This window comes from Danio rerio, chromosome 13, assembly GCF_049306965.1.
Source record: "Danio rerio strain Tuebingen ecotype United States chromosome 13, GRCz12tu, whole genome shotgun sequence".
NCBI classification, from domain to species: domain Eukaryota; kingdom Metazoa; phylum Chordata; class Actinopteri; order Cypriniformes; family Danionidae; genus Danio; species Danio rerio.
This window is the reverse complement of record NC_133188.1, coordinates 21,781,371-21,794,171: the sequence shown is the minus strand read 5'-3', so window position 1 is coordinate 21,794,171 and position 12,801 is coordinate 21,781,371.

The window sequence follows — 12,801 nt, the reverse complement described above, 5'->3', positions numbered from 1 at the left end:
CTGCAAGCTACCCAGGGGACCACCTCTCTCCCTGGACTTGCAGTATAGGCCCCAAGGTGCCTTCTGGCCTTCCAACAGGGGGCCTTTGACTCCAGCAAGCTACCCAGGGGTCCACCTCTCTCCCTGGACTTGCAGTATAGGCCCCAGGGTGCCCACTGGCCCTGCACCTAGGGGCCTCCAACCCCAGCAAGCTACCCAGGGGTGCACCTCTCTTCCTGGACTTGCAATATTGGCCCCAGGGTGCGCCCTGGCCATCCACTAATTGGCCTCTGACCCCATTAAGCTACCCAGGGGTCCACCTCTCTCCCTGGACTTGCACTATAGGCCCCAGGTTGCCCCCTGGCCCTCCACCTAGGGGCCTCTGACCCGAGCAAGCTACCCAGGGGTTCACATCTCTCCCTGGTCTAGCAGTATAGGCCCCAGGGTGACCCCCGGCCCTCCACCTAGGGATCTCTGACTCCAGCAAGCTACCCAGGGGTCCACATTTCTTCCTGGACTTGCATTTTAGGCCCAAGGGTGCCCCCTTTCCCTCCACCTATTGGCCTCTGACCCCAGCAAGCGACCCAGGGGTCAACCTCTCTCCCTTGACTTGCAGTATAGGCCCAAGGGTGCCCCCTTGCCCTCCAGCTAGGAGCCTCTGACTCTAGCAAGCTACCCACGGGTCCACCTCTCTCCCTGGACTTGCAGTGTAGGACCCAGGGTGCCCCCTGGCCCTCCACCTAGAGGCCTCGTACCCCATTAAGCTTCCAAGGGGTCCACCTCTCTCCCTGTATTTGCAATATAGTCCCCAGGGTGCCCCATGACCCTCCTCCTAGGGGCCTCTGACCCCAGCAAGCTACCCAGGGTTCAACCTCTCTCCCTGGATTTGCAGTATAGGCCCCAGGGTTTCCCCTGGCTCTCCACCTACGGGCCTCTGACCCCAGCAAGCTACCCAGGGGTCCAAATCTCTTTGTGGACTTGCAGTATAGGCCCCAGGGTGCCCCCTGTCCCTCAACATAGGGTTCTCTGACCCCTGCAAGCTACCCAACGGACCACCTCTCTCCCTGGACTTGCAGTATAGGCCCCAGGGTGCCTTCTGGCCTTCCAACAAAGGGCCTCTGACCGCAGCAAGCTACCCAGGGGTCTACCTCTCTCCCTGGACTTGCAGTAAAGGCCCCAGGGTGCCCCCTTGCCCTCCACATAGGGGCCTTTGACCCCAAAAAGCTACCCAGGGGTCCACCTCTCACCCTGGACTTGCAGCATAGGCCCCAGGGTGCGCCTTGGCCCTGCACCTATTGGCCTCTGACTCCAGCTAGCTACCCAGGGGTCCACCTCTCTCCCTGGATTTGCAGTAAAGGCCACAGGGTTGCCCCATGGCCCTCCACCTAGGGAACACTGACCCCAGCAAGCTACCCATTGTTCCACCTCTCTCCCTGGACTTGCAGTATAGGCTCCAGGGTGCCCCCTGGCCCTCCACCTAGGGGCCTCTGACACCAGCAAGCTACCCAGGGGTCCACCTCTCTCCCTGGACTTGCACTATAGGCCCCAGGGTGCCGCCTTGCCCTCCACCTAGGGGCCGCTGACCCCAGCAAGCTACCCAGGGGTCCACCTCTCTCCCTGGACTTGCAATATAGGCCAAAGTGTGCCCCATGTCCCTCCACCTAGGGGCCTCTGAGCCCAGCAAGATACCCAAGGGTCCACCTCTCTCCCTGGACTTGCAGTATAGGCCAAAGGGTTGCCCCATTGCCCTCCACCTAGGGATCTCTTACCCCTGCAAGCTACTCAGGGGTCCACCTCTCTCCCTGGATTTACAGTATAGACGATAAGGTGCCCCCTGGCCCTCCACCTAGGGGCCTCTGACCCCAGCAAGCTACCCAGCGGTTCACCTCTCTCCCTGGACTTGCAGTGTAGGCCCAAGAGTGCCCCTTTGCCTCCACCTAAGGGCCTCTGACCCCAGCAAGCAACCCAGGGGTCCACCTCTCTCCGTGGACTTGCAGTATAGGTCCCATGGTGACCCTTTTTCCTCAACCTAAGGGCCTCTGACCCCAGCAAGCTAACCAGGGGTCCACCTCTCTCCCTGGACTTGCAGTAAAGGCCCGAAGGTTGCCCCCTTGCCTCCACCTAGGGGCCTCTGACCCCAATAAGCTACCCAGGGGTCCACCTCTCTCCCTGGACTTGCAGAATAGGCCCCAAGGTGCCCCCTGGCAATCCAACTAGGGTCCTCTGACTCCAGCAAGCTCCACCTCTCTCCCTGGATTTGCAGTATAGGCCCCAGGTTGCCCTCTGGCCCTCAACCTAGGGGCCTCTGACCCAAGAAAGCCTCGCAGGGGTCCACCTCTCTACCTGGACTTGCAGTATAGAACCCAGGGTGCTCCCTAGCCCTCCACCTAGGGGCCTCTGACTTCAGCAAGCTACCCAGGGGTCCACTTCTCTCCCTGGATTTGCAGTATAGGCCCCAGGGTGCCCCCTTTCCCTCCACCTAGGGGCTTCTGACCCCAGCAAGCGACCCAGGGTTCCACCTCTCTCCCTGGACATGTAGTATAGGCCCCAGAGTGCCCCCTGGCTCTCCACCAACGGGCCTCTGACCCCAGCAAGCTACCCAGGGGTCCACCTCTCTCCCTGGACTTGCAGTATAGACCCCAAGGTGCCGCCTGGCCCTCCACCTAGGGGCCGCTGACCCCAGCAAGCTACCCAGGGGTCCACCTCTCTCCCTAGACTTGCAGTATAGGCCACAGGGTGCCCCCTGCCCCCCCACCACGCAGAGGCCTATCACCCCAGCAAGCTACCCAGGGGTCCACCTCTGTCCCTGGACTTGCAATATAGGCCCAAGGGTGCCACCAGGCCCTCCACCTAGGGGCCTCTGACTCCAGCAAGCTACCCAGTGGTCCACCACTCTCCTTGGACTTGCACTATATGTTCCAGGGTGCCCCCTGGCCCTCCACCTAGGGGCCTCTAACCCCAGCAAGCTACCCACAGGTCCAACTCTCTCCCTGGACTTGCAGTATATGCTCCAGGGTGACCCTTGGCCCTCCACCTAGGGGCCTCTGACCCCAGCAAGCTACCCAGGGGTCCACCTCTCTCCCTGGACTTGCAGTATAGACCACAGGGTGCCCCCTGGCTCTCCACCAAGGGGCCGCTGACCCCAACAAGCTACCCAGGGGTCCACCTCTCTCCCTGGACTTGCAGTATAGGGCCCCAGGGTGCCTCCTGGCCCTCCACCTAGGCGCCTCTGACCCCAGCAAGCGACCCAGGGTTCCACCTCTCTCCCTGGACTTGCAGTATAGGCCCCATAGTGCCCCCTGGCCTTCCACCTAGGGGTCTCTGACCCCAGCAAGCTACCCAGGGGTCCACCTCTCTCCCTGGACTTGCAGTATAGGCCCCAGGGTGCCTCCTGGCCCTCCACCTAGGCGCCTCTGACCCCAGCAAGCGACCCAGGGTTCCACCTCTCTCCCTGGACTTGCAGTATAGGCCCCATAGTGCCCCAGGGCCCTCCACCTAGGGGCCTCTGACCCCAGCAAGCTACCCAGGATTCCACCTCTCTCCTTGGACTTGCAGAATAGGCCCCACGGTGCTCCCTGGCCCTCAACCTAGGGGCCTCTGACCCCAGCAAGCTACCCAGGGGACCACCTCTCTCCCTGGACTTGCAGTATAGGCCCCAGGGTGCCCCCCGGCCCTCCACCTAGGGGCCTCTGACTTCAGCAAGCTACCCAGGGGTCTACCTCTCTCCCTGAAATTGCAGTATAGGCCCCAGGGTGCCCCCTGGCCCTCAACCCAGGCACCTCTTACCACAGCAAGCTAACCAGGGGACCACCTCTCACCCTGGACTTGCAGTATAGGCCCCAGGGTGCCCCCTGGCCCTCCAGCTAGGGGCCTCTGTCCCCGGAAAACTACCCAGGGGTCCACCTCTCTCCCTGGACTTGCAGTATAGGCCCCAGGGTGCCCCCTGGCCCTCCACTTACATGCCTCGTACCCCAGTAAGCTACCCAGGGGTCCACCTCTCTCCCTGGACTTGCAATATAGGCCCCAGGGTGCCCCATGGACCTCCACCTAGGGGCCTCTGACCCCAGCAAGCCACCCTGGTGTCCACCTCTCTCCTTGGACTTGCAGTATAGGCCCCAGGGTGCCCCCTTTCCCTCCACCTTGGGGCCTCTGACCCCAGCAAGCGACCCAGTGTTCCACCTCTCTCCCTGGACTTGCAGTATAGGCCCCAGAGTGCCCCCTGGCCCACCACCTAGGGGCCTCTGACCCCAGCAAGCTACCCAGGGGTCCACCTCTCTCTGTGGACTTGCAGTATAGGCCCCAGGGTGCCCCCTGGCCCTCAACCTAGGGGCTTCTGACACCTGCAAGCTACCCAGGGGACCACCTCTCTCCCTGGACTTGCAGTATAGGCCCCAAGGTGCCTTCTGGCCTTCCAACAGGGGGCCTTTGACCCCAGCAAGCTACCCAGGGGACCACCTCTCTCCCTGGACTTGCAGTATAGGCCCCAGGGTGCCCCCCGGCCCTCCACCTAGGGGCCTCTGACTCCAGCAAGCTACCCAGGGGTCCACCTCTCTCCCTGAATTTGCAGTATAGGCCCCAGGGTGCCCCCTGGCCCTCAACCCAGGCACCTCTTACCACAGCAAGCTAACCAGGGGACCACCTCTCACCCTGGACTTGCAGTATAGGCCCCAGGGTGCCCCCTGGCCCTCCACTCAGAGGCCTCGTACCCCATTAAGCTACCCAGGGGTCCACATTTCTTCCTGGACTTGCATTTTAGGCCCAAGGGTGCCCCCTTTCCCTCCACCTATTGGCCTCTGACCCCAGCAAGCGACCCAGGGGTCCACCTCTCTCCCTTGACTTGCAGTATAGGCCCAAGGGTGCCCCCTTGCCCTCCAGCTAGGGGCCTCTGACCCTAGCAAGCTACCCACGGGTCCACCTCTCTCCCTGGACTTGCAGTATAGGACCCAGGGTGCCCCCTGGCCCTCCACTCAGAGGCCTCGTACCCCATTAAGCTTCCAAGGGGTCCACCTCTCTCCCTGGACTTGCAATCTAGTCCCCAGGGTGCCCCATGACCCTCCACCTAGGGGCCTCTGACCCCAGCAAGCTACCCAGGATTCAACCTCTCTCCCTGGATTTGCAGTAAATTCCCCAGGGTGCTCCCTGGCTCTCCACCTACGGGCCTCTGACCCCAGCAAGCTACCCAGGGGTCCAAATCTCTTTGTGGACTTGCAGTATAGGCCCCATAGTGCCCCAGGGCCCTCCACCTAGGGGCCTCTGACCCCAGCAAGCTACCCAGGATTCCACCTCTCTCCTTGGACTTGCAGAATAGGCCCCAGGGTGCTCCCTGGCCCTCAACCTAGGGGCCTCTGACCCCAGCAAGCTACCCAGGGGACCACCTCTCTCCCTGGACTTGCAGTATAGGCCCCAGGGTGCCCCCCGGCCCTCCACCTAGGGGCCTCTGACTCCAGCAAGCTACCCAGGGGTCCACCTCTCTCCCTGAATTTGCAGTATAGGCCCCAGGGTGCCCCCTGGCCCTCAACCCAGGCACCTCTTACCACAGCAAGCTAACCAGGGGACCACCTCTCACCCTGGACTTGCAGTATAGGCCCCAGGGTGCCCCCTGGCCCTCCACTCAGAGGCCTCGTACCCCATTAAGCTACCCAGGGGTCCACATCTCTTCCTGGACTTGCATTTTAGGCCCAAGGGTGCCCCCTTTCCCTCCACCTATTGGCCTCTGACCCCAGCAAGCGACCCAGGGGTCCACCTCTCTCCCTTGACTTGCAGTATAGGCCCAAGGGTGCCCCCTTGCCCTCCAGCTAGGGGCCTCTGACCCTAGCAAGCTACCCACGGGTCCACCTCTCTCCCTGGACTTGCAGTATAGGACCCAGGGTGCCCCCTGGCCCTCCACTCAGAGGCCTCGTACCCCATTAAGCTTCCAAGGGGTCCACCTCTCTCCCTGGACTTGCAATATAGTCCCCAGGGTGCCCCATGACCCTCCACCTAGGGGCCTCTGACCCCAGCAAGCTACCCAGGATTCAACCTCTCTCCCTGCATTTGCAGTAAATTCCCCAGGGTGCTCCCTGGCTCTCCACCTACGGGCCTCTGACCCCAGCAAGCTACCCAGGGGTCCAAATCTCTTTGTGGACTTGCAGTATAGGCCCCAGGGTGCCCCCTGTCCCTCAACCTAGGGGCCTCTGACCCCTGCAAGCGACCCAGGGGTCCACCTCTCTTCCTTGACTTGCAGTATAGGCCCAAGGGTGCCCCCTTGCGCTCCAACAAGGGGTCTCTGACCCCAGCAAGCTACCCAGGGGTCCACCTCTCTCCCTGGACTTGCAGTATAGGCCCAAGGGTGCCCCCTTGCGCTCCAACAAGGGGTCTCTGACCCCAGCAAGCTACCCAGGGGTCCACCTCTCTCCCTGGACTTGCAGTATAGGCCCCAGGGTGCGCCTTGGCCCTGCACCTATTGGCCTCTGACTCCAGCAAGCTACCCAGGGGTCCACCTCTCTCCCTGGATTTGCAGTAAAGGCCCCAGGGTTGCCCCATGGCCCTCCACCTAGGGAACACTGACCCCAGCAAGCTACCCATTCTTCCACCTCTCTCCCTGGACTTGCATTATAGGCTCCAGGGTGCCCCCTGGCCCTCCACCTAGGGGCCTCTAACCTCAGCAAGCTACCCAGGGTTCTACCTCTCTCCCTGGACTTGCACTTTAGGCCCCAGGGTGCCGCCTGGCCCTCCACCTAGGGGCCGTTGACCCCAGCAAGCTACCCAGGGGTCCACCTCTCTCCCTAGACTTGCAGTATAGGCCACAGGGTGCCCCCTGCCCCCCCACCACGCAGAGGCCTATCACCCCAGCAAGCTACCCAGGGGTCCACCTCTCTCCCTGGACTTGCAATATAGGCCCAAGGGTGCCACCAGGCCCTCCACCTAGGGGCCTCTGACTCCAGCAAGCTACCCAGTGGTCCACCTCTCTACTTGGACTAGCAGTATAGGCCCCAGGGAGCCCCTAGCCCTCCACCTAAGGGCCACTGACCCGAGCAAGCTACCCAAGGGATCCACCTCTCTCCCTGGACTTGCAGTATAGGCCCCAGGGTGCCCTCTGGCCCTCCACCTAGGGGCCGCTGACTCCAGCAAGCTACCCAGGTGTCCACCTCTCTACTTGGACTAGCAGTATAAGCCCCAGGGAGCCCCTAGCCCTCCACCTAAGGGCCACTGACCCGAGCAAGCTACCCAGGGGTCCACCTCTCTCCCTGGACTTTCAGTATAGACCCCTAGGTGCCCCCTGGCCTTCCACCTAGGGGCCTTTGACCGCAGCAAGCTACCCAGGGATCCACCTCTCTCCCTGGACTTGCAGTATAGGCCCCAGGGTGCCCTCTGGCCCTCCACCTAGGGGCCGCTGACTCCAGCAAGCTACCCAGGGGTCCACCTCTCTACTTGGACTAGCAGTATAGGCCCCAGGGTGCCCCTAGCCCTCCACCTAAGGGCCACTGACCCCAGAAAGCTACCCAGGGGTCCACCTCTCTCCCTGGACTTGCACTATAGGTTATAGGGTGCCCCCTGGCCCTCCACCAAGGGGCCTCTGACCCCAGCAAGCTACCCACGGGTCCAACTCTCTCCATGGACTTTTAGTATAGACCCCAAGGTGCCCCCTGGCCCTCCACCTAGGGGCCGCTGACCCCAGCAAGTTACCCAGGGATCCACCTCTCTCCCTGGACTTGCAGTATAGGCCCCAGGGTGCCCCCAAGCCCTGCACCTAGGGGTCTCAGACTCCAGCAAGCTACCCAGGGGTCCACCTCTCTACTTGGACTAGCAGTATAGGCCCCAGGGTGCCCCTAGCCCTCCCCCTTAGGGCCACTGACCCCAGAAAGCTACCCAGGGGTCCACTTCTCTCCCTGGACTTGCACTATAGGTTTTACGGTGCCCCCTGGCCCTCCACCTAGGGGCCTCTGACCCCAGCAAGCTACCCAGGGGACCACGTCTGTCCCTGGACTTGCAGTATAGGCCCCTGGGTGCCCCCTGGCCCTCCATCTAGGGGCCTCTGACCCCAGCAAGCAACCCAGGGGTCCACCTCTCTCCCTGGACTTAGAGTATAGGCCCCAGGGTGCCCCCAGGCCCTCCACCTAGGGGCCTCTGACTCCAGCAAGCTACCCAGTGGTCCACCACTCTCCTTGGTCTTGCACTATATGTTCCAGGGTGCCCCCTGGCCCTCCACCTAGGGGCCTCTAACCCCAGCAAGCTACCCACGGGTCCAACTCTCTCCCTGGACTTGCAGTATATGCTCCAGGGTGCCCCCTGGCCTTCCACCTAGGGGCCTCTGACCCCAGCAAGCTACCCAGGGGTCCACCTCTCTCCCTGGACTTGCAGTATAGACCACAGGTTGCCCCCTGGCTCTCCACCAAGGTGCCGCTGACCCCAACAAGCTACCCAGGGGTCCACCTCTCTCCCTGGACTTGCAGTATGGGGCCCCAGGGTGCCTCCTGGCCCTCCACCTAGGGGCCTCTGACCCCAGCAAGCGACCCAGGGTTCCACCACTCTCCTTGGTCTTGCACTATATGTTCCAGGGTGCCCCCTGGCCCTCCACCTAGGGGCCTCTAACCCCAGCAAGCTACCCACGGGTCCAACTCTCTCCCTGGACTTGCAGTATATGCTCCAGGGTGCCCCCTGGCCTTCCACCTAGGGGCCTCTGACCCCAGCAAGCTACCCAGGGGTCCACCTCTCTCCCTGGACTTGCAGTATAGACCACAGGTTGCCCCCTGGCTCTCCACCAAGGTGCCGCTGACCCCAACAAGCTACCCAGGGGTCCACCTCTCTCCCTGGACTTGCAGTATGGGGCCCCAGGGTGCCTCCTGGCCCTCCACCTAGGGGCCTCTGACCCCAGCAAGCGACCCAGGGTTCCACCTCTCTCCCTGGACTTGCAGTATAGGCCCCAGAGTGCCCCCTGGCCCTCCACCAAGGGGCCTCTGACCCCAGCAAGCTACCCAGGGGTCCAACTCTCTCCATGGACTTTTAGTATAGACCCCAAGGTGCCCCCTGGCCTTCCACCTAGGGGTCTTTGACCGCAGCAAGCTAACCAGGGGTCCACCTCTCTCCCTGGACTTGCAGTATAGGCCCCAGGGTGCCCCCTGGCCCTCCACCTAGGGGCCGCTGACCCCAGCAAGTTACCCAGGGGTCCACCTCTCTCCCTGGACTTGCAGTATAGGCCCCAGGGTGCCCCCAAGCCCTGCACCTAGGGGTCTCAGACTCCAGCAAGCTACCCAGGGGTCCACCTCTCTACTTGGACTAGCAGTATAGGCCCCAGGGTGCCCCTAGCCCTCCCCCTTAGGGCCACTGACCCCAGAAAGCTACCCAGGGGTCCACTTCTCTCCCTGGACTTGCACTATAGGTTTTACGGTGCCCCCTGGCCCTCCACCTAGGGGCCTCTGACCCCAGCAAGCTACCCAGGGGACCACGTCTGTCCCTGGACTTGCAGTATAGGCCCCTGGGTGCCCCCTGGCCCTCCATCTAGGGGCCTCTGACCCCAGCAAGCAACCCAGGGGTCCACCTCTCTCCCTGGACTTAGAGTATAGGCCCCAGGGTGCCCCCAGGCCCTCCACCTAGGGGCCTCTGACTCCAGCAAGCTACCCAGTGGTCCCCCACTCTCCTTGGTCTTGCACTATATGTTCCAGGGTGCCCCCTGGCCCTCCACCTAGGGGCCTCTAACCCCAGCAAGCTACCCACGGGTCCAACTCTCTCCCTGGACTTGCAGTATATGCTCCAGGGTGCCCCCTGGCCTTCCACCTAGGGGCCTCTGACCCCAGCAAGCTACCCAGGGGTCCACCTCTCTCCCTGGACTTGCAGTATAGACCACAGGTTGCCCCCTGGCTCTCCACCAAGGTGCCGCTGACCCCAACAAGCTACCCAGGGGTCCACCTCTCTCCCTGGACTTGCAGTATGGGGCCCCAGGGTGCCTCCTGGCCCTCCACCTAGGGGCCTCTGACCCCAGCAAGCGACCCAGGGTTCCACCTCTCTCCCTGGACTTGCAGTATAGGCCCCAGAGTGCCCCCTGGCCCTCCACCTAGGGGCCTCTGACCCCAGCAATCTACCCAGGGGTCCACCTCTCTCCATGGACTTGCAGAATAGGCCCCAGGGTGCCCCCTGGCCCTCAACCTAGGGGCCTCTGACCCCAGCAAGCTACCCAGGGGACCACCTCTCTCCCTGGACTTGCAGTATATGCCCCAGGGTACCCCCCGGCCCTCCACCTAAGGGCCTCTGACCCCAGCAAGCTACCCAGGGGTCCACCTCTCTCCCTGGACTTGCAGTATAGGCCCAAGGGTTCCCCCTTGCGCTCCAACAAGGGGTCTCTGACCCCAGCAAGCTACCCAGGGGTCCACCTCTCTCCCTGGACTTGCAGTACAGGCCCCAGGGTGCCCCCTTGCCCTCCACCTAGAGGCCTTTGACCCCAAAAAGCTACCCAGGGGTCCACCTCTCTCCCTGGACTTGCAGTATAGGCCCTAGGCTGCCCCCAGGCCCTCCACCTAGGGGCCTCTGACTCCAGCAAGCTACCCAGGAGTCCACCTCTCTCCCTGGACTTTCACTATAGGTTATAGCGTGCCCCCTTGCCCTCCACCTAGGGGCCTCGGACCCCAGCAAGCTACCAACGGGTCCAACTCTCTCCCTGGACTTGCAGTATATGCTCCAGGGTGCCCCCTGGCCCTCAACCTAGGAGCCTCTAACCCCAGCAAGCTACCCAGGAGTCCACCTCTCTCCCTGGACTTGCACTATAGGTTATAGCGTGCCCCCTTGCCCTCCACCTAGGGGCCTCGGACCCCAGCAAGCTACCAACGGGTCCAAATCTCTCCCTGGACTTGCAGTATATGCTCCAGGGTGCCCCCTGGCCCTCAACCTAGGGGCCCATCACCCCAGCAAGCTACCCAGGGGTCCACCTCTCTCCCTGGACTTGCAGTAAAGGCCCCAGGGTTGCCCCTTTGCCCTCCACCTAGGGGTCTCTGACCCCAGCAAGCTACCCAGGGGTCCACCTCTCTCCCTGGACTTGCAGTATAGGCCCCAGGGTGCCCCCTTTCCCTCCACCTAGGGGTCTCTGACCCCAGCAAGCTACCCAAGGGTCCACCTCTCTCCCTGGACTTGCAGTATAGGCTCCAGGGTGCCCCCTGGCCCTCCACCTAGAGGCCTCGTACCCCAGCAAGCTCCCCATGGGTCCACCTCTCTCCCTGGACTTGCAATTTAGGCCGCAGGGTGCCCCATGGACCTCCACCTAGGGGCCTCTGACCCAAGCAAGCCACCCAGGGGTCCACCTCTCTCCCTGGACTTGCAGTTTAGTACCCAGGGTGCTACCTGGCCCTCCACCTAGGGGTCTCTGACTCCAGCAAGCTACCCAGGGGTCCACCTCTCTCCCTGGACTTGCAGTATAGCCCCCAGGGTGTCCCCTGGCCCTCCACCTAGTGACCTCTGACCCCAGCAAGCTACCCAGGGGTCCACCTCTCTTTGTGGACTTGCAATATAGGCCCCAGGGTGCCCCCTTTCCCTCCACCTAGGGGCTTTTGACCCCAGCAAGCGACCCAGGGTTCCACCTCTCTCCCTGGACTTGCAGTATAGGCCCCAGAGTGCCACCTGGCCTTCATCCTAGGGGCCTCTGATCCCAGCAAGCTACCCAGGGGTCCACCTCTCTCCATGGACTTTTAGTATAGGCCCCAGGATGCCCCCTGGCCCTCAACCTAGGGGCCTCTGACCCCAGCAAGCTACCCAGGGGACCAAGTCTGTCCCTGGACTTGCTGTATAGGCCCCAGGGTGCCCCCTGGCCCTCCACCTAGGGGCCTCTGACCTTAGCAAGCAACCCAGGGGTCCACCTCTCTCCCTGGACTTGCAGTATAGGCCCCAGGGTGCCCCCAAGCCCTGCACCTAGGGGTCTCAGACTCCAGCAAGCTACCCAGGGGTCCACCTCTCTACTTGGACTAGCAGTATAGGCCCCAGGGTGCCCCTAGCCCTCCCCCTAAGGGCCACTGACCCCAGAAAGCTACCCAGGGGTCCACTTCTCTCCCTGGACTTGCACTATAGGTTATAGGGTGCCCCCTGGCCCTCCACCTAGGGGCCTCTGACCCCAGCAAGCTACCCAGGGGACCACGTCTGTCCCTGGACTTGCAGTATAGGCCCCTGGGTGCCCCCTGGCCCTCCATCTAGGGGCCTCTGACCCCAGCAAGCAACCCAGGGGTCCACCTCTCTCCCTGGACTTGCAGTATAGGCCCCAGGGTGCCCCCTGGCACTGCACCTATGGGCCTCTGACTCCAGCAAGCTACCCAGGGGTCCACCTCTCTCCCTGGACTTGCAGTATAGGCCCAAGGGTTCCCCCTTGCGCTCCAACAAGGGGTCTCTGACCCCAGCAAGCTACCCAGGGGTCCACCTCTCTCCCTGGACTTGCAGTACAGGCCCCAGGGTGCCCCCTTGCCCTCCACCTAGAGGCCTTTGACCCCAAAAAGCTACCCAGGGGTCCACCTCTCTCCCTGGACTTGCAGTATAGGCCCCAGGCTGCCCCCTGGCCCTCCACCTAGGGGCCTCTGACTCCAGCAAGCTACCCAGTGGTCCACCACTCTCCTTGGTCTTGCACTATATGTTCCAGGGTGCCCCCTGGCCCTCCACCTAGGGGCCTCTAACCCCAGCAAGCTACCCACGGGTCCAACTCTCTCCCTGGACTTGCAGTATATGCTCCAGGGTGCCCCCTGGCCTTCCACCTAGGGGCCTCTGACCCCAGCAAGCTACCCAGGGGTCCACCTCTCTCCCTGGACTTGCAGTATAGGCCCCAGAGTGCCCCCTGGCCCTCCACCTAGGGGCCTCTGACCCCAGCAATCTACCCAG